Source organism: Cephus cinctus, unplaced genomic scaffold (genome assembly GCF_000341935.2).
Source record: "Cephus cinctus unplaced genomic scaffold, Ccin1 Ccin1_scaffold0087, whole genome shotgun sequence".
In the NCBI taxonomy this organism is placed as follows: Eukaryota; Metazoa; Arthropoda; class Insecta; order Hymenoptera; family Cephidae; genus Cephus; species Cephus cinctus.
This window is the reverse complement of record NW_014332826.1, coordinates 212619-239459: the sequence shown is the minus strand read 5'-3', so window position 1 is coordinate 239459 and position 26841 is coordinate 212619. Positions and strand designations below refer to the sequence as shown.

The following is a 26841-nucleotide window of genomic DNA, read 5'->3' as shown; positions in this document are numbered from 1 at the left end:
CGTGCTCTCTATACGTGCTTTGGAAATATTATGCACGCTCGGCTCGTAGAACGCGGAGAAGCCAAAGGAGGCGTTCGTCGAGCTGTTTTCATAGCAAATACACTGGAAGATGCAGGCGGAACGGGAACGGAACGGGAACGGAACGGGAACGGAACGTCATGCACGGGGCTCTCCGTGTCGAAGAGGGAACGCAAAGAGGCCTGTTTGATTTCCTCCTTCGTTCATCAAAATTCCCCCGAGGATATGGCGGATGTTCGCGCCAGCGACTTTGCGCTCGAGTCTGTTTTTTCCCTTCCTCCCGCTCCGTTCTTTGTCTATCTTTATTTATTTTTTATTTTTTTTTCCCCTTATCTCTCTCTTGACTTTTCCGTTCCCCTAACCTCTTTCTTTCAGCAAGCAAAGGTGCAGTCGCTACCAGCTACCGAAAAGGCAGGAACTGCAGGGACTGTTTCAGCGCGTGCCAAACCGACCCTTGGATATTCCACGTCTGAGAGAGACAACTGCTTTAATTCGATTTGCGTCAATTGACGGTTCTAACGAACCTCGACCGAGATAGCCGCATTGCAGCGTCGTCGTCGCAATTTGCGTACGCGGCTTGAAACTGTGCAACGAGACCGTGGAACCACGGATGGGGAATGTTAACGCAAGTATGTTGTGAGTTGTTTGAAAAAAGAAGGGAAAAACTTTTTTTGCTCTCTTTTTAACAAGTACTTTTTTTAGGACAGTGGGATGGGGGGGTCACAACTTTTATGCTTCGTCTTCAAGCCGCAGTGGCGGTTCGGTCGTAACGTAGATTCGCAATGGTAGAGGTCGAGGTACAGCGACGCTGCTACCTCGATCCTCGTAAATTTTCATATTTCTCCTCGACTCTTCTTATTTACGTGTTCCGCCACATCCTGCTGTTATTCTCCGTCCGTCGATTGCGTTACGAGACCGTGCTCTCTCGTACAAGGATATCGAATAGGCCACGTTAATCGGTGGACGAGCAAACGGTATTAAAGAAAGATCATTGAACTGAAAACATTGGTAATTTTAAAATCCAATCCGCGAGCTCAGCTGAATGAAGTTGATTAAAAAATGTATCGAACCCATATGCCCACTCCCGACAGTGCTCGAAAGGTACACACGTGTTAATATTTGTTTAGTCGAGCAGGATCATTCGGCTGTGAAGATACCAGTCATAATTGACAGCTGTCATCCCTCTGGTTAACTCAGGTTCGGCTAATCGACGGTACTGTTGGATCGTAAAAGGGGTATCCCTCTTTTTATACACTTATTTTCGCATTTCTTCATACCCCCTGCGAGTGCGAGAGAGACATACTTATAGGCGTTACCACGTGCAAGAGAAAGACGGACATACGACTTATCAAATTCTCGAGAATTTTATTATTATTAAATCGTACACCCTAAACGCCTTATTAACCTGTCGAGCACTGTACAGATCTTCTTTGCGAGCCAAAGATTCTAGATGATTCAAGAGAAAAGGATGAGAAAAAATAAAAGCCGTCTTCGATACAACCGCGCACGGTCACGCACGCTGCGGTCGGAATGACCCTCCGTCACCATATACGGCACGGGACTGCCAACCACCCACGGCTCCAAGATTTTTACCTCCTCAACGTCCGTCCTGTACCTTCCTAACCATCCCTTAACAACAGCGGCCATTGTATCTCGTCGGTTGCGCGACACTGATTGCAATAAATTGCAGCGCCTTTCTATGTCCTTTGCCTCGGATACTTTTCTCATTGTCAGGTACGACCCGGTTCTACCGTATCTTTCCAGTCGACGTAACGTTTCACTCGACGCAGCCGATGGTTGCGTTTCGTACGGCTGGAATTATTTTTTGTAACTTTCTTTTCGTCGGTAGAGAAAAGAGCAAAATGTGAGGAAAAATAAATGAGATAACCCGAGGAGTGCTGCTTCGGTACGTTTACCCCGTGGACTAGGCTTAATCACTACTACCGAACCATCCACTGTTGTGACAGGGCGATCGTAATGCGATTAGATTCATATACGGTTGCCACGTGCATAACTATATGTATATACGTGTCCACGGCACGTTGCAGAAGAGGTATCGAGCCACCAATGTAATCCGCTCTGTATTGTATCGACACGCCGACTCGGTACCGATTTGTTGCCACGATACCGGTCCGATTACATAAATTATACCGAGTCTGATTCTCGGAAGGATCCAGGGCATCTCTTAACGAACTGGCTGCTGGGACCTCTTGCTGTACGGTACAGCGAACGTCTATCAGTTTGCCGGTTGAAAGGAGGAAGAAGAGAAAAAAGTACAGGCTGAGACTGAATATTTGACAGGATACGAGTGACACTTAAAACTCTTGTAAAATTGGACTTTGATGTTCCTGCGTATCAGACAGTGTAGATAAGCATAAGATATTCCGTGTGCTTTGAATCGCGCTGTTACGTCACGTCACTTTGGACGGCTGCGTATATCTATGTTATATATTTGGACCGTAGGTGAAAAAAAAATGCAATTACGTTAAGAGCAGCACGATGTCGAAATTCCGACTAGAATGGGATTTTTAAAAAACGCGAAACAGGTGAAAAAATTAATATTGACGAAAAATAATAGATGAGAATTTTCAATTATTTTTCAAAAAAAAAAAAATTCGAACACGGTTGTTTTTGTCAAGCAAAATTAACTTTTAAAAGTGAAGGAAACTCGTTGTATGATGGGAAACGTTATGCGATTGAGAAAAAAAAAATTGCATTCACGTCGCGAAATGAGAAGCGGAATTGACCGCGGAACCCGTTCGCTGCAATTGCAAACTGGAATACGGGCGTTAACATAGCGCCGACCACAGCGTGAACGAAAGTGACGAGACGCGACGGTCAGACCCAATAGTCGACAGTCGGGCCCTCGTGCTCAACCCTGGCCCAGAAGAGCAGAGACAAACAAAGTGGCTGATTTGAGATTTAGTGAGCCGTAAAGGCGGGTTTACGTGTCGCCGCCGCGAGCAAAAACAAACGCGCCACTGCGGTTAACGATGTCCCCGTAACGAGGCAGAGTCAAACACGTGGGGAATGGCTATAATGAATACAATTAGGTTTGTCTCCTTTGATTTTTTTTTAACGCCGCCGAAAGACGTCCCATTCGAGACGCCAACGGGACATGGCTTGTATACGTACGCTTATGTGCCCTGTACCGAGATACGATGAAATTGCGAAGGCGTCGAAAACGCCTCCAGGTCATACTTACGGATTCTGATAAAGTAACTAACTCAGTTGGCTGTCTGAGGTGTCGGACGGCTGATTCTTTTATATTTTTTTTTATACGCTGCTTTTTTATACGTATACATAACACTAAGAAATATATGCTGTCTGGGGGGGACTTCTTAGATTACGCATATTCTTTTGTCACAGAGACTACGTTAGTTATGACTATTGTTATGATTACGTGCGTTGTTATGATTATTTCGGAAAAACGTCTAGCGCGGTGAAAAAAGTATTGTCCCTACCCTGAGATCGATAACCAGTGTGTGGCTGACCTATGGGAAATAAATAACGAGGAAAAGTTCTACTGGCAAACTTTGGTAAATACTGTACCGCGCGAGGTACTTCTCTGGCGAGTAAAAGACGAACTAGGAGAGAGATAAAAAATATTGACGATTCTAGATAATCTAAAAGAGACAAAGAAGCACGTGCCTAGCTACGTAGAAAGACAATGCCCCGTATTGTATACTGGGTGACAATAAAACGTATCAAGCTACTGTGCACTGTACATACAGGTACGACAGTCGGTATAGAATATACAAATATAATATAAATGAGAGCGAGGTGTAATACTAATAAAGAAAATCATACGTGAATAACGGAAGACACTTTTAATCATACAATTATTAATATCAACAATCCTTAAATTTTCGATTTATCGTCCCTTGAGGAATTGAAAGTTCAAACCACTGTATTAGAATAGCTCTTACGTATCGAAGATCACGTGTACCGTTCGACGCTATTTCATAGCACGTGCAATTTGAATTGAAAGAAAAATAAGAAAAAATTAATGGCCATGTCCAAAAAAAACTTTGCTTCAGTCTGTTATTTTCAGTGACGCAATCGATCCTGATACTTTTATGTGGAACTATTTAACGAGTGTAACTTGTGATGAATTATCACGGAAAATAGACAGCAGACGATTGACCTAGAAAAATAAGATACCTTGTTATGATATTCGTATGTTGCACAAATTGGGGAAAAAAGTATATTTAAACAAAGTGGCTTAATTAGTCATTAGAAACTGTATGGTGTCAATCGAAATTACAATCAACATTCGAATTATCACGATCGGAGGTTCGAGTCCGGGTGGGGTCAAATTTTTTTTTTTACACGCTTGTCACGCAATGCATTGTAATTACGTGAGAATATACGTAAATGCACATACACTCGATGTATGCATGGAACTGTACCTGTTATTGGCACAGGTTACATTCGAATTCTCATGCTGTTTGTATATAGATACGTGTATATATATATTTTCGATGTCCGTATACAGATAGAAGCAGGTTGTATCCTATAGATGCAAATAGGCAAACGTTAATTACAAAGACCCCAATTCGGAGGGCAGTCGATCGGAACAGGGTTGACAATGCTATTAATTCCAATTAACTCTGATCGCCTAGCTGATAATTACTGGTATGCCGATTTAATCGGGCTGCTGGCTAAGATTTAATAGCGAAATTGAATCTCCGTCGAGAGCACGTTTCTTCGTCAATTGATATGCTAATGATAAGTGCTGCGATTATACAAAGTGCATCTCCAGGCTGATATCTCGTAATTTTATTTATTTCCACCGATTGATTCGCGATAACACGTGAACTACTAAAATCAGTGCTCGTTTAGGTCGAAAATAATTTCAGTGAATCATCGATAACTTTCGTCTCGTGACTGAAGTGAAAAAAGCTGTTGCACCTTTTTCAACGTTAAATGCAATTTCTAATTGGTTTAATCTACATTAGGAGGGTTCCAATGAATGTTCTATGGTTTAGTGTCCCACTGAATGAACCATGTACGTGTAAAACGTTCGTTTCGTCTGGCAATTAAATAACTTATGTGTATGTTAAACCAGATGTGACACTCCTTTTTTTTACGATCATAAATCAGATCATTAAATTCATAACACGTGTAAAGTCATGCCGTACTCAATTTATTATTCTGCAAGATCGTAATTCTTATCGCCGATGTTATCGGGTGCCTGTGGAATTTCGTGAAAAAAAGCTAAATGATAAATTGCATTCGTCCGATCGTGAAAATCATGTTAATACTAAATCGATCAGATATCAATAAATTATATATCTATTTTTCATAATACACTCTATACTGTGTATATGCATTATATAGTAAATAAAAAATGAAATTCCATCATCCTTCCTGACTTATGCAATTACGTATGCTGCGATGGAGCATATGTGCTCACGATAGGAACCGTCAGTCTCCAATTGAGATCCCCATAGAATACTTTGGCTTTGTCCGTAGGAATTGAATTTGTCTAGAATGCAAATAGAAGTTGAGTGAACCGGTTATCAGGTCTGCTTTCACGTTTCTAAAAGCATTGTCAAACAAAGCGTCTAATTGAGTTATGTCCTATCAATGTCCATAGTCATTTCGACTATGATAAGGTCTCAGCAAGTTACACAAGCAGGTTGACCGTCAAGTGAAATACATGAAATCACACTGTAACGATGATCGGACCCTGTAGTATTAGCCGATTTAACCGGAGCATGTCCACCGTAAAGACAAAAAATGATTCGACTGAAACGACCAGTACGCTGCCAATTGCAATATGAGCTACATGGAGCCTCTTAGGTTGGTAATAATTTTTGAAATTCCCCATAAACAAAGCAATCGTAGAATCCCCATAAGGAATTTCATGTAAATTTCAGATATACATATATATATAGAACCAAAAGTACAGGGTGTTTATATAAATTCGCATGAGGACTCCCGAGGGCACCGTGAACGTGGTAACGGAGAAAAGGAACGAAAAAGAAAGAAAAAAAAGTACGAGCAGGTGGTATCACTGAATTATGCAACTAGGCGAAACCCTTCTCTGAGTTTCATCGGCAGGAAACAGACCGCTCCGAGGGCTTGTACCCCGTAGATACAAAATTCAATGAATACGACGCACGCGAAGAACCAGGCCTACCAACCATCGACGAAGAGATGAAATTTCGAATTCACCCTCGCCTATTTCGAAACGAGCCCTAACGTAATTTCTCACGAGTTGTACGGCTACACCTACGCGTTCGTATATCGGTACCTAATACCAACGTCGGTAACTTTTATTCCCGAAAATTTCAGTTTCCCTTTTTCCAATTTTTCGAATCGACAGACAGAAGCTAAAATTACGTTTCTAAAATGTAAATTCGCAAAATATTTTTTTAACACTCTCAACACCTACCGTCGTTTCAATTTTGGGTATTTTTTTTAATGTCTACTCGTCACCCGAAGAATTTTATAGAATTTACGAAAGGCAGGTGCAATTTTCCAGACGATTAAGGTCAAGGTATCGACGTCATATCCTTGTAGTCGGTATTCTAATCGCGTCCTGGTAATTGTTATCCTAATCGTAAGGTCGTATAAGCTGGTTTCCATGGCATAAAGGTTAAACCAGTTGTAACCACGTGTCGCGTGACACAGATGATCGATGCTCGAGCGTATTAAATTATTTAGCAATTTCCGTCGTGCTTTTGCCGCCTTTCCGTTACCTATATGCACGTACTATAGGTACTATAGACCTACCTAGTAGCGTCCATAGGCAGTAAGTGCATCCTTTATCAGTATCCATGGTATCGATACTACGGATACGGGTAACGGTTAATACTATCTAGTAGTAGATAGGTATGTATAACGAAGAGAGCAAATTGGCAAGAGTAAAAAAAAGTTTTTTTGAAATTACGATCTCAACCAAGTTCCTCATGGGTTATTACTTGTTTCCTCCTGGGTAGCCCATTCATTTCCCGAATGAATCCTTGCATCGGCGTTTCCTTTCCGATTTGGCGCAATTCCCATTTCAACATTATTGACGAACCATAAAATTCAACCGGAAGATCCCTTCCAGTAAATTCTCGATCACTTCCGTTTACGAATGCCGTACACCGTCGTCCGCTAGATTATCTTCATTTTCATTGGCTTTTTTTTTCGCGTTACAGTGACTGTTAATGGTATTCGGATATAGGTACATAGATAAAGGGAATCTTATGGGGGATGATACGACTTTAAAGTACTTCCCTTTTGCCATTTTTCAACTTTATATCCAATTTCATGGAATAAATAGTCCATTGCTCGTATCCCGTGTGAAAAGGTAGAGGGCTACCTATAGGGGGTCCGTGCGGACCTTATGGGAAGTAACTGGGACCCCCATGGGATTCCTAAAAAAATACTTTGATGTCGGGACGCGTGTCTCGCGAGATGAAACGGAAAGACATTGAATTTCTTAGGTGGTGAATTGGACCCCCCACGTCCAGCCCCCCCCCCCTGACTACTATCAAAACTGAAGAAGAACCCCACGATTGGCGCAAAAGCTTACGGAGTTTTTTTTCTGACTCTTTTGCCTTTCGCAAAATTTCTTTTTCTTTTCATCTTCAACCTGACTGAAAGCAGATTCTATTTGTCGTAAAAACGTCACGTTCCCCAAGGGACGTGTCTACGCGGTAGAATGTAGTATTTTGTACGCACCCTATAGAAAGAAAAAGGAAGAGAATCAAGAACGAAAAGACTACGAGAAATATGGTGGCTGATGGAAAATTTCAAAAAAAAAAAAAAAAAAATCTTACTTTCATTTTATATTCCTCGAACACAAAAAACGATTGCGTACGTACAGCTCGTACGTTTACTCCTCTGTAAAGCAGAAACGATAGAGCAGTACACGTTTCGAACGTGCTGGAACTTGCAAGTCAGCCAGCAATTTTGACAAACTAATTTGTCGCGAAACAATGACGACGTCCCGGCGCGTCGTGACGGCAGCGAGGAAGAATGTGTCCAATCATCGGCTTGGGAGGGCCGTATCGCGCGCGAGAACCAACTCTCTCTCTCTCTCTCTCTCTCTCTCTCTCTCTCTCTCTCTCTCTCGCGCTATACGTACAGCAGTGAACCTAACCCCAACCCACAAGCCCGTCTCGTGTCACTTCGTGTTTGCCAGTGTGCAGTGTGCAGGAACGGGGCTGGCTAATCTAATTAAACTACTGATGGGCAGGCGAGCAGGGTGTCCGTATCACGCGTGATTGTCTGATTTGCATAGGAAGCAATACGCATGCCGAAAAGCCCTATGATTTGAAAAAACCCACAGAAGAGAAAAGTTTGTACCAGCGTCAGAGCAAGCGCATTTCATCAGTACCCACAACTCTCTTGGTATGTTCCACTCTGAGATTTTCTGCTTTTATTTTTTCGCTGCTAATAAAATATATAATATCAAATATCCGCGTGATAGCAATATAAAATATGCAGAGTGTAACCCCCATGCTGAACTCAAAGGTCAATGGGGTTTGTTCGAGAGACAGAAATCCTCAGAGTCCAGAACGGCAGACAGACGTCAGGTAAATTAAAAGTGCCTGTCTTCCACTCGTTTCGGCCTCCTTTGGCCAAGGGGTGTCTGGACCAGTGATGGACGAGGTGGCCCAAGGTTGGGGAAGCAAAGGGACTCGGCACTGCAGTAACGTAGACAACCTATGCGTCACTGGATATTACTACGTGAATATACGTGAACTCATCCCTGGGGAAGTCGTTGGATTTGTTGAGGGTTACGAAGGTGGGTGCTAGAGGGTGGTGGGTGCTACCGGGAGCAGGTGGGCTTGCTATTTAATTCCTTTAAGGGATACCATAGGGCTACAACGATATCTCGTACTTCAACTTACCACAAAGTAACGCTACAATGGCAGAGTATCGCGTTTCCACGTATCCAGCGTAATCTCGAAAGCTTCTAAGAAGGACAAAGATTGAGTAGACGTCTGGACGTTAGAGAAAATCTCAACTATCGAGGTAGGAATATTATTTCTATCAGGTGAATTATCATCGTGTTTATCGACCTGCCAAGATAAGAATATGCTTCCTTATTCGATACGTGGTCCTTTGTACCCTTGAACGGGTCCTATTACGCGCGCAGTATATATTTCTTGTATACAATTTTACGTATATTAATTTTGAAAATTTGACAAAATCTACACAAATTTTTTTTCATTAAATAAATTTTAACCCACTTTCGAGCGATTGGTCACTTTAATAATTGAAGGATCGGCGCCGGAATACGGGACACGGTGGATCTAACCAGGACTAGTAATAATCGACAATCGTGGTTATTTTCGAGCGCGAGGGTACAGGCCGAGATAATCCCAGGGCTTATTCGTCGAAGGTCTCATAAATTCCATGGGAGCTGAGTGAGTCACGCAGTTGGATTAACGAGAAAGTCGTCCTGGCCGAACTACGTAGGGATTTCGTATACGATCCACAATGCATCGGGCAGATTATTCGTCAGAGTAAAAACTCGTGCGGATGCAGCGAAATGAGACGTGAAGAGAAGAAGGGCCTGGGGGGGGGGGAAGGGTACTAGGGGGATCCAAGATTCATTGAAGCGAAGGGAGATCAGTAGATCCAATTCATCTCGCACTGACAAACAGTCCTGATATCATTAACGCGCGTATTCATATAGTCCAAAGCACGTTCAGATACACTTGTCAAAGTTGAATATAAAAAAACTTAAATTCCAAAAAAAAAAAAAACGTTTACAAGACAAAAAGCCAAGATCTGTTACAGCGTGTAGGAAAGTATGCATTTAAGGAAGCTGGGAATAAAGTCTCCGAGAAAACAGATGTCATGTAAATTTTTTTTTTTTCTGAAAATCCCTCAAAGTATTTTCCAAAGTAAAAGTGCCACCGTTACCATTTTCTGTACACGTTATTCACAGCATCCCGCGATGGACCACCGCGAGGGGGAATAAGTGTAACGAAATAACAGTTCACAATAGCCGACGAGAGTGGCTTCTTAGCATCTGTGATTACATTAGTCAAATTCTTATTCGAGTAGCTTTTCTTGCCGTGAGAATCGTAGCTGGATGACGGTAGCGGGAGGAGGGGAGGGAGAGAGTGGATGCTGCGAGAGAATGAAAGAAAAAAGAGAGTCCAGAGAAGAGGTGCAGCTTGGATGAAGAGAGACAGGTGTAGCAAAGTGGGGGAAGGTTAGAACGAAAATCCTAGAAACTGAGAGGCGTACGGAATAAGGGAATGAGAAATGAGAAAGAGGGATGGAGTGCAGTAAGGGATGGGAATTCAACCCCTGAATACCGCGGCAGCCACCCCGAGCATCGATGTAATGCGAAACTAAAACAGAATTATCCAACACTCTCGAGCCTTGAGGGGAGGTCGGAGGGTGATAGGGAAGGGATGGGTGTGTACCACCCCTACATTTACAGTTTCCGCACTGCTATCCTGGATATAGTATACAGGCGCAGTGGTATCGGTGTGCGTTCGCAAGCAACCCCAGACTTCGAATAAGGGTGCATTTTAACAGGAGGGGCAGGTTAAAGCTCTTGCGAGCAAGAGGCGTAGAGTTTCGGATGGCAACTCTCGTGCTTTTTACACGCTTGAAAACTCACCCGAATTCTCTACGCTTGGAATGAAAAAAAAAAAAAAGATAAAAGGAAGAAATTCATCCGAGCAACTCAACTTGAGCGTTCGAAAGAAAAACGAAATTTTTTTTTCACTGTTAATTTTCGCCGATCTTTTTTCTTCTATCTCCCTTCAGATTCGTCGATCCAGAGAAATAATTCTATTTTCAGTTAGGGCATGCACCGCGCGGCACCTGTCAACTGTCATACAAATTGCTAACAACTGGCCGATTCTCTTGACAGCTCGAAATAATCCGATATTGACAAATGTATAGCGGCCAGGGATTTTGGTACGCGGATTCGATTCCCAGCATCATCGAATGGACCAATCAATCGATACCCACTTATATACACGTATATCATAATTGCTTCGCACTACCGGATATTCATATATCTCCTCACAATGACTATATTCATTCTTTTTTTTTTACTGACGGTCTTTTCTGAATTCACGAGACTTCAAGAGTATCGGCTTTCAGGGATATCAATATCTGCACACTATCACTCGCTGATACCCATTGATAACGTGCATACAACAGCATACAATTCATATAAATTTTATATAGGTCTACGTAAACATATAGATCCAGTAGCATATACGTTACATATACGAAATACGAACTTTTACATATATATATGCATATATACTACCGTATTGTATATAATACATAAATACGTATATGTACGCGCAACACGTACCAGGAACGCACGTACATACGGTACTACTACATTTCGATAATACACTTATCCAGCCCGGCGTAGAGTCTGGCTCTCACGTAACAAGCGCATTGAATGCCAGCTTGATTGGACCCTTGGATGCTGGCGATAACAGATCGAAAGAGGACGGCGTAGAACTGCATCCGATTCGATTACGTTTCGTCACGTTACTAGAAGCATCACAACGCGATAAGACGTCTTGTCCCAGATCTCTTACGCATTTTCTCTCAATCTTTCATCTTTCGAATTTCTCCTCACACATATATATATATATATATATATATATATATATATTCAGCTACATACACGTACTTCAGTAAGTACATATCCCGACTACATAACAAATCAGTTCCCGCATCCCGCTAGTTTAATTCTGATTTATCCCCACGAGGACAGCCGGCATGATTCAAGCATAAATAGAGTATAGCCGCGTTAGTACATACAACCACGTAGAATTATGACGAAGATGGTATACACAATCGATCGAACTGAAACGACAATTCAATTCAACGTATTCAACAAATTCAAAGTGCACGTATGCAATGGCAAAGTGCATCTGCGAAAGCTCTATAGCGTATATAAAAGTAATCGTAATACGACCTGCATTCTGGAACGAAAGTCAATCGATCGCAATTGCGCGAGATCATTTTCATAGAGAAATATAAATCCTTAGCCACGCGCACACGCGGTTACGCGGATGTCACGGAGAAAATGCACTGGGTTAATGAAGACTGCATTAAAAAGAAAAAAGTCAGACAAGCACAGCCGGTAGTCCAGTCGTACTGTTGGCGCCGACCGGGAATTGCAGCTACGAAAATCATAAATTAATTCGAGTGCGCGCTCGGTGACGCGGGTCAACGTTGCTCGTATATTCATTGTTTGTTTAACTAGTTCATAAATTCGTTAAGCCCCACCGAGCCTCTATACTTCCCTCTGGCTAGTTACGCGCGTACGGGTAGCTGTTTCTAGTAGAGATATATATATATATATATATATATATATAGGTACAGATGCGTCACTGGGTATACGCAGAAGCTGGTCTTGTAGATATTATGATTATTGCTAGCTCGATCAATCTGCGGTTATTTACAAACTCGCCACAATGGAAATCACCTATATGTGTAGTCGAGACGGAAACTGCGTCCTACAACAATTATTATATTAAATGAACTTCCTACCGCGTGTATATCAATAACGATTACGGATCGAATTTCATATAACAATTGATTCAATTGTAATTCGCTGTACGATCGATTTCGATAGACACTATAGATGCATGCCTCTGTGTCCCAGGAAATTAAGCGTATAGCGTTAGTGTATGATATTTTTATCTGTCATATTTTATATGGTTTAGTGTTACGGGGATTTAAGTAGCGAGGGGGGGGCGGGGTAGAATCGCAGACAAAATTTTTCAAGGATACCGTATAGTTAGGACAGGGTAGGGAGGGCAGGGGTTTTATACGTGGAAGACAAGTAAGTGAGTGTACTCGAGATAAAATCAAAGCCGGAACATAAAGGCAAGCATGCATGAAGCATTTCGAGTTACGCTGAAGAGTCAGTCGGTTGCGGGATTGTAGGTAAAGGGGTAGCATGGTAGCTGTAGGTACCTTGGGTTGTATATGCATAAAAGATGCTAATCTCAAACGGTAGCCAGTACCGCCGCGAGTGGCGCAACTTGCGCGTTCGCCAACTGTTCACTTGCTGCCGTAAGATCGTCAGGGGAGATTGTATCCCATTCAGGGTATAGGGTATATAGCGTATAAGCTATACAACGTGTATAACGTGTAAGGGGTGAAGAATCTTGATACAGTGTATGGAATATAGCTATATATGCATATCTGTATGTAAAATAAAGTTTATCAATGTGCCTATAGGGTGTGGTGAAAACAAAGATTATTTATAGTATTTGAAAAATAGAAATTTTTTTTAACGCAAAACAAAATTAGTTTACGTATCACTTTTCATATTGATTTTCTAGAGTCCTATGTCTATCCGCCTTGAGGTATAGACTATCGAGAGATACGGCTAATGGATTCTGCTTGCGACATGTACCTCTTAGAAATACGTCTGATCGTTGTACGTGATCCTCTTGGTGGTAAATGGGGTTATATTGGAATTACTCGGTAAATTCGCAGGACTTTGATACGGAGGCCAGGGAGAGGGAGAGAGATAGAACTAGTCGCTTTTCCTCTTAAAGAGAATGTCGCTACGTATCCTCAACAGAATTTCGCACGGTTTGAGCTTTACGTTATGTCTCGGGTACTATACGGACGACACGTTTCTTGTCTCGGCCTCGAGATTGGCACAGTGAGGAACTTCAATACTGGTTAACAGATTCTACAAACGAATGTTAACGCGACACTGCGAGAGCGGCTTAACCCTCGCGGCGTCTTCGCGAATTCGGTTTGCTTCGTGTAGTTTCCACCTTGCGATTATGCGAATTTCTCTCGGGTCCTTGAGTGTACTTGTAATTAGTAGAAGGCACCGTATATGCACATTGTACGAATATGCATGTAGGTATAACGTATCTTATACGTCTTATCTATATTGCGTGTATCTGTATACCTTTATCATATATATATATTGATCCTTGAACACTGCCATATACCTACTTACTCGAGATAAAATCTAAATAGGATTTTACTTTATAAAATATTGCGCAATAAGAATCGAACATTTGAAAAGTATCAACGTAAGAATCAGCATCTTCCCTCTGAGCCTTTGAGAGTGACTGTTCCCGGGAGAATAGAGATGCACTTATTTATAAGCCTATAGGAAGAATCGACGTGGGTAGAGAATCGTCACCCAATAAAGATATCAACCCTCGAGGTAGCAATAAAGTCATTGAGAACCACGTGATATGTAAAATAAATGTGAAAAATGGATACCCCAAAGACATCGAATTTTTTTTCGAAGGGTTATTATATCAGAAAAAAAATTTAATCTATTTTTCATATAAAATCATCCGATTTAAATTGATGACTCGGCAATCTAATCAAATCGGGTCTTTGGTCATCGTAGGGGTAACAAATTTGAAATTACCCATAAACGAAGATTCGATTTAACCCGATAGCGAAAAGTGGTCCAGATTAATCAGAAACTGAAAATAATCTGAATACATTGACGTACGAAGCTTTACGTACAGTCAATGGGCATAGACTCAATGCTCTATTTGTAAATAGCGAAAAGCAATGAATTTTTAAACTCAAACCCACCCCGTGTCGTTTTCAACCCTACAGTTACTCAAGGGTTTATTATTACGGGACACAAAGGCTCCCGAGCACGTGTCTTGGCTACTAAGAATCATACGTAGACGATTCTCAAGTTTCCTCTTCCTTATCCCGCCTCATCGTTCCTTTTCTCAATCTAAAATTTCCGGTATTTCCACAGTGGCGAAGACTGTCAGAAACTTAAGGCAAACAGTGAAGTCGAAGCGGGCATTTCGACCCTGCCGGAACGTACGTCTGATAGATAAGGTCGACAAACACTCGTCTATATGGTAATCAAGTACGGTCCTGAAATTAATACTCCCTTGTATCAGCAGACACAGTTGGAATTAATTGAAAGAGCGTTAGCGCCGATTATGCCGATTTTCCCAGCCCCTTCGAGCTGTGCATAACCGGTGCGTTGAAAATTTCGATAAGATCGTACCGACCAGAAACGTCAAGTCGAGGGACACGTGCACGATTAGAAAATTGAGTACGTGAATTTAAATCCAGCGTCTACAGTGTGACGTATGAAGTCTGAAGTTCTCAAGTAACGAGAAAGATCGTCGAGGCGTGTCCCTTTAGAGAATACAAAAAAAAAAGAACCCGGCTCTCCTCCAGCCAGAGATACGCATCCCACAATTATTCAATGAATACATGAATACAGGTCCGGGCTGATACATAATGCAGCGACATAATCACGGTACAATAGTGCTACCGTGTGTACGTAGCGAGGCTACAATTTTAACGATAAACGGGGGACGAATAATTCGGGCCTGATTCACACGGGCGCTGGCGTCGCGCCTGCGGCGAAGCCTTCGCGTCCTGCCGATTCCCGAACGAAGGTACCGTAAAAATTATAACAGACGACGGGCAATGAGAACGCGCCTGAATTTCGGTAGCGTTATGAAAACGCGTGAGCATAGCTGCGCAGTTCGTGAATTAGAAACGATACCAAAGTTCGGGAACCCCACGAGCCATTAACGTCGTGACGCCCCCCTTATAGAAAATCCCCAGGCGTATGTCTCGATATTTTCAACCCCCCATGGAGTTCCCCGTTGGTGTCCCCCTTTCGACGAGATACATAGTCATGAAGCGTATGTGGCCAGAGGTGGAGCAGAGGGGTCTTGGCCCAGTGGTAGAATGCATGGGGGATGAAGGTGGCGGAAAATAGTTACAAAACAGACCTAGTCGAGGGAGAGAGGGGGGTGCCGTAGCGTTATGGTGCCCCCCTCAAAATAACGGGGCACCCTGAATCTCGTTGTTCGGAGTGTGAAAATATTCCAGGGGACCTGGCACGGTGGTTCCCATATACATCCCTTATGGGGAGAGTCCGTGGGGAGTCGCCCGGAGATTAAGTATGCTGCTGAGACACGTGCGTCTACTCCTACGATGTGTCATGCTGCACCATGGACCAATGAAGGATGCGAGATAGTCATTCGGACGCGTATGGTGTTTTTCCGTATACTCAACGTTTTCATGATATCGGATTAACGTCTATAAGACGAAAATTATTGTTTGCCCCGTGCATCCGTATGTGGGCTTGGGGATTTCATTGTCCAATGTAAACCAATGGGAATGTCAAATAGTATCGGCCTGGACTATAGGAATTCTCAAGACTATCCATCAACCACGCTACATTTACCTTAGTCGATCGAATCCCAGTTTAAATTCCGCGCGTCTCCACGACTTTAATTTCGTTACGCGGTCCGACGCGCTTGCACTTTGCCCAAACGCAATCATCCTGCGACTGTACGGTGGAACATGTTCATGCATATATGTGGTACAGAGAAGGGGTGAAGTGGGGGAGCAGAGTATCGTCACGGTGTATGCTGCGAGGGTGACTTTAATGTTTTTAATCTAATTTCACCCCCCCTCCCCTCCCACCCACCACCCATCGGATACATATCCAAACTCCTCCCTCGGGGTTGGAATATTTTCTCTGGCTCGCGTAATACCAGAAGTAGAGAATTAACCACGTCACAATCCGATAAAGCACACACGTGCCATTGTTACATAGAAAATTTGATAATGAACCAGTTTCCGCGTTACGTCCTCCAATTATTCCAACGGTATAGCCTAATTTTCATAACGTCCACGCGGTCGGTTATATTGTTGTCGTTGGTAAAATTTTTGACAGCTTGAAGATAACGAGGTATCTCGTGTGTGCGTGTACAAGAAAAGTGTATTAAAAAAAATGTTTAATAACGACGACAATCCATATCTTACAGCATCTGGACCAATTGATAAATCACTAGTTAGAACTTTCACCGTAATCAATATGCTAATTTAAGGAGAGCCAAGGAGTAACGCCACGTCGGAATAACGCAGCAACACGGAATGGACCACCCTGTAAAATTTGGATGTGTATAGTTTGCCAGTAAAATCACTTAAATTGATTAAGCACGAACAGCACGGGGTTCAGGTATCGTCTGAGCGGTTAAGCCAGAAGGGCCTATAGTGATTTATAATCCACGTCGAATTTCGCGTTTTCGATTCTTGTTCCTGATTGCCGACTCCACCCACTTCCAAACCCCACAAAGAGCTCTTACGTGCACACGTATACCAAAAATGCAAGGTGTAAGAAAAAAAATTCTTCTCGACGAAAAGATTATCCTATACCTGCCTATGGCTGATATACATGCAGATATGGGTTTCGTAGCATGGGGTGCCTCGTGCAAAGTGTCGGAATTACTTGTTATACTCTAGGGGAAGTATGATTCACCCTGCCGCACTGTACATTGCAATCCCCTACGCGGGTTAGGTGTACCCACCCTCATAGGGGTTGGATACATACGTATAGCCAGATAGCTAGGGTGTTGTCCCATGGACCACGCAGCGAACCATACCGAATCCCTTCCGATTATCATGCCAATATTGTCACTACGTGTGATGGATGCTCTTACATGGAGATGCAGGTTGGCCGGGATGAGTGTCTGGGTACATAGAGGCGTTTACCCCTGGCTGGCAGTACGTCCAACGAAAGTAGATGGGCCGCTACATACTGCTACGAACACAAGCTATATGCCAGTACGAGCATACCGTCGTAACTCGACGAAGGATTCGAAATTTATCAGCTGTTCGACATCGCGTCAATTCTAACGAATGAGATACGTTTATTAATTCAAATTGTCGTTACCCAGATACAACGACTAATCGAACAATCATCTCGAGCGAATTGCGTATATCGAATATCGTCACCCGTAGAGAGGTAACTGACCCAAACGGATATGAGAGCTGGGAAGCGAAGGCACGATATAACGCATTTCCTGAAATTGAAGGAATTCATGGGCCAGAGGGGGAGGAGTCTGTGGTGGGGTAATTAATAATTATTCCATAGGAGTTTCAGTGAAACTTATAATTACACGAGGAACAATCAACAACCGCGTCCGAGAGAACGACTCCGATAAACTTTTACTCGATCCCCCCCAAAAACCCCTCCCGCCCTACCAACGATATTCCAACTTCGAATTCAGTGCTGCAGGCTATACCGTCAATATAAAAGCTCATTACATCACCACTTTGCATCGTTTCGTTATACAGTATTTATTCAAACTGTATTAGCAGGTGTTGAAATTTCGTAAATTAAGCAAGAACCCTTATTCGAAAGACACCCGGTAGTACGGGAAATATCGTTGTTACCGATAACACGTGAAAACTATGATAAACTGTTCCGAATTCGTGGATACGAAATATGCCACGTGTTCTACGTAATATACATATGTGACTTTACTCGTAGCTGGAGCATTACGTTCGTACATGCATATGTCCCAGAATGGTACGAAATTGCGACGTACGCTCGGGTGCATTAATGCAGCAGTTCGCGATTCGACGATGCAGGGTAACCTGTGATTTCTCTCGGTACCCTGTAGTGTAATAATATTGTATAAGATAGTGCTACGGTGTATGCATAAGCAGATACGAAATATATATGTTTTTATTCCTGCTACAAATTCGTATTTACACGGTCTGTATAAAGCCGTATGCACGCGTACACGCGCCCTTGCATATTACCCAAACATTATTGAAGTAGGCGCGGCCCTGAATTTCATCGCGTTAGTATTCAGCGGGCACGCTCGCTGATTGGCTATTAATTATCCGAAAGAGGTTGTACCGTCCAATACTACTTCGTACGTGAATACCGATTAAACCGTGGCCAATGTTTGCTGGACGATCCACGTAGATCGATCGTAGATCGTAGGGAAAGGTGAGGGATCGTAAATCAAAGGGGAACGGATCATAAATTCGTAACGAGGAAATACCTTCGATTATACGTACATTGTTACGTCCTATGCCCAATTAATAGTTTATAGTCGCGACTATTTTTCGTAATTATCGAAAATCACGTAATTATGTCAATTTGACAATATGCAGACATATCACTGATAAACGTAATCAATATTATTTTTTTCTCGTCATTCGTCTCCGTGATATCAATAAAATTTCCCAGTTGTAAAAATTTTCTTTCAAAACTGCTTTTCCAATATAAATAAATTTTTGCTAATCAGTCAACGGTATCGCTATATCATGAGGCATTCTTTATGGGGTTACGATAGGTATATAGAAAACGGCCACTCCTATGAGTCTCTTTATGGCTCGCCATGCTATACTCCACGAGTATCGTGATTAACGATCGCCATATCGTAATGATTCGCCCAGTGTTTATGCCGATGGCCATACGCAATGTTTAGCGTGATCGTAATGTACTTTTTTTTCTAGTCGTTTTTCCACGAGCTTCGTCATGGGGGGTACACCCGTTGTTCCCGCGTGTCGATGCATCAGAGCACCATATACGTATACCCTGTGAGATAAATTGTAAAGATGCGAAAAGAAAAAACATTCTCTTTGCAAACAAACATGAATTTTCGAGGTAAATGAAGAATGAAGAAACAAAAATGTTGTCTAGAAAAAGTAAACACGGTGTATAAATTACCTATGGATATTCTCATATTGTGTATACATACGCGAACGCACTTTAATTTACCATTTACTTCGTCGAGATACGAATTAACACGCGAGGCACGTCTTACTAGCAATTTGCCGGCACTTACGTATCTAAAGACGTACAGAAAGTACAGTCGACTCCTCGAATACGAGATATCGCTTAGTCCGGTAGCAACGTCCGGTAATTGACTATCCGTACCTACATCAAGTGCAAGGCTCTTTTTTCTTGCATGTTCGGATGCAGGTCTGGCACTGCCAGAAAACCAGTAGCCGCACGCAATGAGTAACTCGGGTGCAGGCCACTTGTAATCTGTCTTTGCGAGACCGGAGGAGCAGTGTTGTTAGGTACAGTCAGTCGTTATACCGGGTCCTACTGAATTATCCTAGCGGACGACTGTACCATATGGATCTGCGGTATGGATATACATGTACGTACGTCCGCAGATGTGCCAAACTGAATCGCGTGTAACTTGACTACGAGTCATTAAGTATTTACCTACCTACCTAAGCTACTGTGTATAGCATTTTATGGCACTGCGAGACTCGGTGAAACATTTTCAAATTTTTCACGTGTTAACTTGGGTATTGCTTTTTAGCGCATTCACGTGTGTTATTTGCTTATTGCGCTTAGTGCGCGTTGCACTGAAGGAAAACCTAGCTGATTTACCCAGCATGCACCTGGTCGTTTGAAAAATATTAAATGGTCGTTAGACACTTTACGAATCTTCGCAAAGTCAACGCCGACGCACCGCGCAGCTGCATGAAGTTCTGAAACGTTTTCACAAGGGTGGCAAAAGGGGGGTCGGGTATTTTTATGGTTTGCAGGAAAATGTGCATCGTGTATTTATACCGTGCACTGCACCGCACACTCGTTGCAAACATTTACTGGCGCGTATTTTGGAATAGTGGATATTTTTTTTATTAAAGAAATTTTTTTTTTGTAAAAATTCAAAAAGGCAAACCACATTGTACATTCCTATGTCTTATAAGCGGGAAGAAGTAATTCAGGTATTTCGTGTGCAACAATACTGCAATTCGTTGCACTTAACGACGTAACCAGTAAATATCTCTTAATCAGGCTAAAAATAATAATTATTATGAATGAGTGTGCACGAAGTAACCGTATAATGAAAATATCTATTATTAGTAGAGAGGGTTATCCAGTCGCACCTGAACCTCTAATTAGTTACTTCGAACAGATTATTAATGACACTCTTCCCGCAGTGGCTACATAATAAAGTAACTTTATGATCTCATTTCCACGTAATGGCATTCATTGGTTTCTACTAATATATTGCATATTCAGCGAAGCGTCAATACCACATTATTTCTCAAGTCCGTTCGTTTCATTAAATAACATAAAATTACATTCCTTACGGAGCCCCGCGCTTAATGTCAATCGTCTTTGGCCGTTCGTATTTCCCGCGTAATATGAATTTCGCTAATGTAGAAATGAATTCAAAAACAAGGAGAATCCACGAGAAATGAAGAAAACGATACTAGAAACGACAAAAGAGACGTTAAATAAATGACATTATATCTCAAGACCGATAAGTTTCCAGCATGAAATATATATAACGCAGGTGAAGTCTTGCGAGAAACGTAATTAGCGTCCGGTAGCTAATTGACTTTTTAATAAATAGGTCTTACCTTCCCTCTACAGTGCCGTTTTCAAGCAGCGATTCAAGCTCGCTGATCGCCGTACTACCTTTAATACATAAGGTAACGAGATGCGCTTCAACTTAGCACTGGAAACAAGTTTTCAAAAAACAAATTCCATTTTTCCGTCACGACCCATCTCATCGTCCTAGTCCAGTGCTGATATTACGTGAAAGAGAAAAATAATGAGTGCGAATCTGACTAGGTCACCCGGTATAGCCGAAAGTATCTCGAGGCCCACAGTTCTTGTCAATAAATAGTGCACGGCACGATTAATAGAGCCGAACTAAGCCGAAGTCGAGCGAAGCCCAAAGCCAATAATAAGGCCGATACTCGTATAAAGAGAGTAGCGTAAAAGTTAAAGGCGGAGCGTGACGGGGCGGCCTCTCTCTCCGGTGCTCGTTAAACGGGAAGTTGCATATTTTATTTCGGCACACCCCGTATACCTCGGTGCACTAAGTGCATACTTGAGAATTTTACAAGGCAATACCGGTTAGACGGGCTAGCCTTCGAGGCCTCACTCGGTTAGGATTCCCTTTGGTCGACGGCAGGTGCGCGGCCATTCCGAGGACTCGTGTATTTTGATCCCGGCCGTTCGGCGTCTCCGGCTTCATTGGATTTGCACTCGCGCCTCGAACTTCCGAATTGGCATTGGCGACCAGGAGAGCCAACGTAATTTTACACGGTTTTCTAAAACGAGTCCTCGAGGAGATCGCCGGACGAAGGTGCAGGAGCTGCAGTCTCAAAGGCGAAACTGCCAATTGAATGAGACTCAGTTTCCCCAGTTTCGCCTCGAGAGTTCTCTGCGAACTATCGTACTTAACCCGACTCGGCCAAGTCTTCAAAGTACGTATCTAGACGTTTCCTACCTATCCAGGTACCACTTCCGAACTTGCAAAGGGACCCGTTCGAAGATCGCTTGATCTACAGTCAATCCACAGGACAAGAGTACACCCGAACAGTATTCGTGAACCCTAGTTATCTCTGGTTCCGTTGGCTACCTTGATCCTTCGCGTCAGCCGATACCCACCCAGTGAAACAATGAAAGACACGCGCCAGACTATTCGTAAACATAAAGCCAACGTTATGTCGTGTTATGACTGGGACGCACCGCGCATTCCGATGTTTTCTTGCCGTCACGACGTCCTCGTAACTCACGGGCACCCGCGCTAAATCACTTGCCACGCACTTACATATATTTGAGGTTATCTCAAGACAGAGAAAAAAAGAGAACGACTCGTTCCCGGGCAGCGCGTCGGTGTCTCCCATGTAAATAAAACGGTAATAAATTGTTGCCAACGATTCCGTAACTACGTGAGTCGCAAAAAGTCCCGATTTACGTGCCGCCGATCAAAAATTCGTCTCGCCAATTTTTTTCTTCTTCAGGATATTCAAAAGCAATTTTTCGTCGCTCGCATAGAAATTGCACATCGGCTGAGCTAATCGAATTTAATAGAAACTCGAGAGTCTTCCTCCGTTACGGAAACATTTATGGGGTAACGATCTAGTTGGTTATCATCTGGGACAGGGGTGGTGGGGGGAGAGTCAAATGGAAAAGACAGAGGGGTTGCACGACTATGACGGGAGTGAGAAAGGGAGACAGATGAAAGATGCGAAACAAGAAACAAGGAAGGGGAAGAGAGCGCGTGCAGCATCAGCGCAGAATATTACGGAACAGGACGAGAGATCCGAGGAAGAAGTGAAACCTTAGTTATGCCTTCGGAGTTGAGCCGTCCGCTCAACCATCTAATCTCTTTTATCCACATTCATTATGCAGCGGTTCTCAACTGGGCGACGCTTCGCCGAGCCAGGATTATTTGCAAACGCCTTTCGTAGTTGACGAGAAGGAACAAACAGATTTCGATGTTCCTAGGGGGGAGGAAAAAAATGTTTTTTTTTTTTATTCAACACGAATCACACAATTCACGGTTAATTGACATTGCTGGAAATTATTTACCGTATAACGCACAAATCTGATATTAAGATTCATCTTGATTATCTGCTCGCCTACAGTACGCGGTGATCCGTAAATTCTAGATGCTTGTTGAGGGAGCTAACGAGACGCAAATTGTCGTGAAGTTGGGATGTAGGGTAATAGTATAGACCGAATAAATAGCGCTTCGGCTTGTTTCTATGCGCCCTTCGTATACACGCACGTATATATTATATGCATATAGTACGTTTCCCTCTGTAGGCAGCTTCTTATGTACATCTCCCAGAACCCCCGTGCACGTTTAGCACCCTCGACTATAGGAGCGACGCTCGTTTTGTTCCAACTCGAAGAAATTCACGAGTCAGCGAGCATCCTGAGCATTTGCTCCGCTCGTGGGATCCGCGTGGAACGTGATGATTCCGGGCAAGTGAAAATTTCGAGAATCCAAGACGGACGATCAAACGTCCATGAATAAGTATTCCTTTGGTAAAGTCAAACTCGTCCGAAACGTGTTCCTCTCGCTGCGGCTACGTAGTGCGATGCATTCTCAATTTTCTAGGTTAAGAGTCAGAGAGGTCGATTCGCTTGACGTGTCCGATAGCTTGAAGGATAATCCCGAAAGTCCAGGAAGTACGCTTTGATCTCGCACTTCCGGTGGTACTCGTGGCGCTCTCGTCTTCTTCGTATTATCCGAAGCAGCCATTACTGACTACGATAGCCTCAAGAATCGAGGGCCCAAAGGATCCTTAATGCACGGTACCCGTCTCGCGTCTTTACTCTCTTTGCCACTTTGTTTGGACCGTCTCACCGTTTCTATGTTCAGCTATCACAAAGGTGCGTGTCTATCTTCAAGTAACGACCGAATTTAATCGTCGGATCACGCTCAGCAGGAGAAACGGTTCTTTGACCCGTGCACTTGAAACGTTGAGAAAGGATTACCTAATCTCCGGACGCGAACCGGGTGACCAAGAAAGATGGCGTCGTGCACGATTTTTACGTATCCCGTGATGCACTGCCGTTTATGGATTCGCATTTAAAATTGAAATCTTCGAGAGGATTGGGGAGTAAATGATAATCGTATGGCCACGCGATAAAGTTCGAAACGTACCTTTACGATTGATACTCGAAAGAAAGTTTCGTGCCCTCCTGACATTTATATTTGGTACCTACGTTCACGGCACTGCTATTGATAGTTACTCCGCGTACCGCGGCGCTCGCAGCGCCGCGTCTCGGAGGCTTTCAATTCGAACAGCGGGATATTAACGCGCCTTGGCCCAAAACATTATCTCGAGACCTGAACCTGAAGCAGCAAGGCTGGTATCCAAGATAAATTAACATTATCGAACATCGAATCAAGACTTGACCCGTTGATCGGACTGCCGGTGGAGCGTCGATTAAAGTTCCATAAAGCCAGATGGAGACTCGGATTACGTCACCGAGACTTCGGACGTTGCCTTCTTCAATTCTTCTTTCTTATTCTCATCTTAGAGACGACCTTAAGCCAACAATTTGCAAGGACCTAAACGCCCTGGCACACTTCTGTTATAAACGTACCGTGAAAAATTCAATCTGACAACCTGCACCCGTTTGACGGGTCTCGGTCCTTTGCAATAAAGATTTACAGATCAATTTTACACATTTGTCAACCAAACATTTATATCCTCAATTCGTCCATTTGGAATTGAAAAGTACAAGAAATTCGAAAATTATCGATAGCACTAAACTATTTGATGTCATACGACAAAAAAGAATTGTAGTTACGTTAATACGTATTTTTCGATTGTACCTATTATCGAGGTTGGCAACATTAAAAGTGACAGTAATGCCAACAGGAATATCAGACACTTGCTGCATACAAGTAGCGACGAGGATTCACGTCCTGACGTCTATAATAGGATCCTATAGAACGTTCGTTATAATATCGCCATTAAACTCCGGTTACGTTATTAGAAACACGGCGAATGGAGGTCACCCATGGGACCTTCGGTAACGACTTAATATAATGGCCTCCGTGCGGTACTGAGGTACGTAGTCGGTAGGTAAAAGGAAATGCGGAGGCTGCCTAGGAGAAGAGGTTTAAACCACCTGGGCATTACGATTCAATTTGGTCTCCCACAGGCTTCCGCTGTAATTGTCCTATACTGGATGACCACGTTACCGCCAGCCTCAAGTACCCTACGCTTTTCGCCAATTTACTTTCAATATTACTCTTTTCATATAATTTAACAAAATTTCACCACTCGCAATCTTAATTATCTTCGATGATAATAATTATATTATATTCAAACATACATTTTTGGCTGTTCTCGAATATTTGACAGACTGGCCCACCGTTGGTACTGCTCAACTGAATTCTCATTAAACCGTCAACTTATTCGCGATCACATACGCATATGGTAGATCCGTGTACCTTTCGACACTAGGTGGCTCTGACTAATCTCCTATGGCATGATACGATCACGTACGCATTGTTTGTTTCCTAATGCATTGCCAACTGGAGTGAATAAAAAATAATAATAATAATATGAATACGTCATCAGGCCAGACAAATTTACCAGCGCACACAATGGCGATTCTAGATTTTAGAAACGATATTTTGGTATCAGTTGGCATTAGACTGCGAGTCACGTGCTCGCCTACTGACTTATGACTGTATAAATTCACTTCATTATCTTCGACAATGATGATGATAATAGTTTTTGTAGATGCTGGGATATTGATAAAAAGAGCCCATAGCGGATCGGTATGTTTATGAAACGGCTGTGGACTTAACGTGGGATGTAAATGACGAAAGGGCTATAGAAACAGATTTACAGGTTATTATGATTACGCTATATGGGCCATAAACGTGCAAACATGCGAGATAAGAGAAATTGTTTCTCGTAAAAGTTACTTACTTTTATATCCTACTGTGAAATACAATAAACCGATATATATATGTATATCAGGAAATAACGATTATCAATGAAAAATCATTCGATCAAAGGAAACTTCCAATCATTTGTCACGCGTAAATTTTAATACTTGGTAAATGGCAAATTTTCACATACGTTTCACGTCGCCTTTACATAGAGGATAATAAAAAAAAAGATCGACCCAAAAATTAAAGGTAAAACAAATCGCGCTGAAAACTCACAAGAATTTTTGGTATTTTTCAATTTCTCCAAGAATCCATTTACCATTAATCCGTCGGCCAATGAGCTTTCTCCTCTTAACTATTCTTCGCGTGTGGGCGCAGATAGACCGCAGTCCCTTATTATCTAATCTGTACTTAGCCCCGTTGTGCCTCTTACGTTGGTAACACAGAGCCACAGAAGAACCCAGGAAGATGTACGTTCACGATCGAAGAGCACAGGCGCCGTCATTATTCGAAAATAAGAGGACGAAGTGGAGCGAGCGAAAAAGACATAAGAAAGACAATTTCGTCTTTAAAGTTACGCTTCGACGAGCTTCGATGCAATTAGTTTTTAGGGAAAGTCCTATACGGTGTATTGACGACGTCCTTGTCATATTCGGTTGGATAACACATTAAATATGTATATATATATATATATATATATATATATATATATATATATATATATATAAACTCGTGCACACTGTATATATACATATATATAAATATAAGCTAAATCTAGCACGTTCAATTGATTCCTATCAATTCCTATGGTAGAACCATCATCAGCTGACACAATAGCTCTGAATAACACACTGTGAATATATATATATATATCCACAATTCAGGAAGTTTCTTTGAAACGAAT

At 42.5% G+C, this 26841-nt stretch overlaps 1 protein-coding gene across 4 annotated transcripts in view; it reads left to right on the top strand.

The window, feature by feature from the left end:
• The window catches only part of LOC107273155 (protein slit), a 135657-nt gene that overhangs the window by 87768 nt on the left and 21048 nt on the right, over positions 1–26841 (top strand). The window contains exon 1 of one of the 4 annotated variants that reach the window (XM_025089680.1): positions 8352–8370. The exons of the other annotated variants lie outside the window; for them this stretch is intronic. The gene's annotated coding sequence lies outside the window, so the exon portion shown is untranslated. Of the gene's footprint in view, positions 1–8351; positions 8371–26841 lie in introns of those variants that run through there. 4 annotated transcript variants of the gene reach the window in all.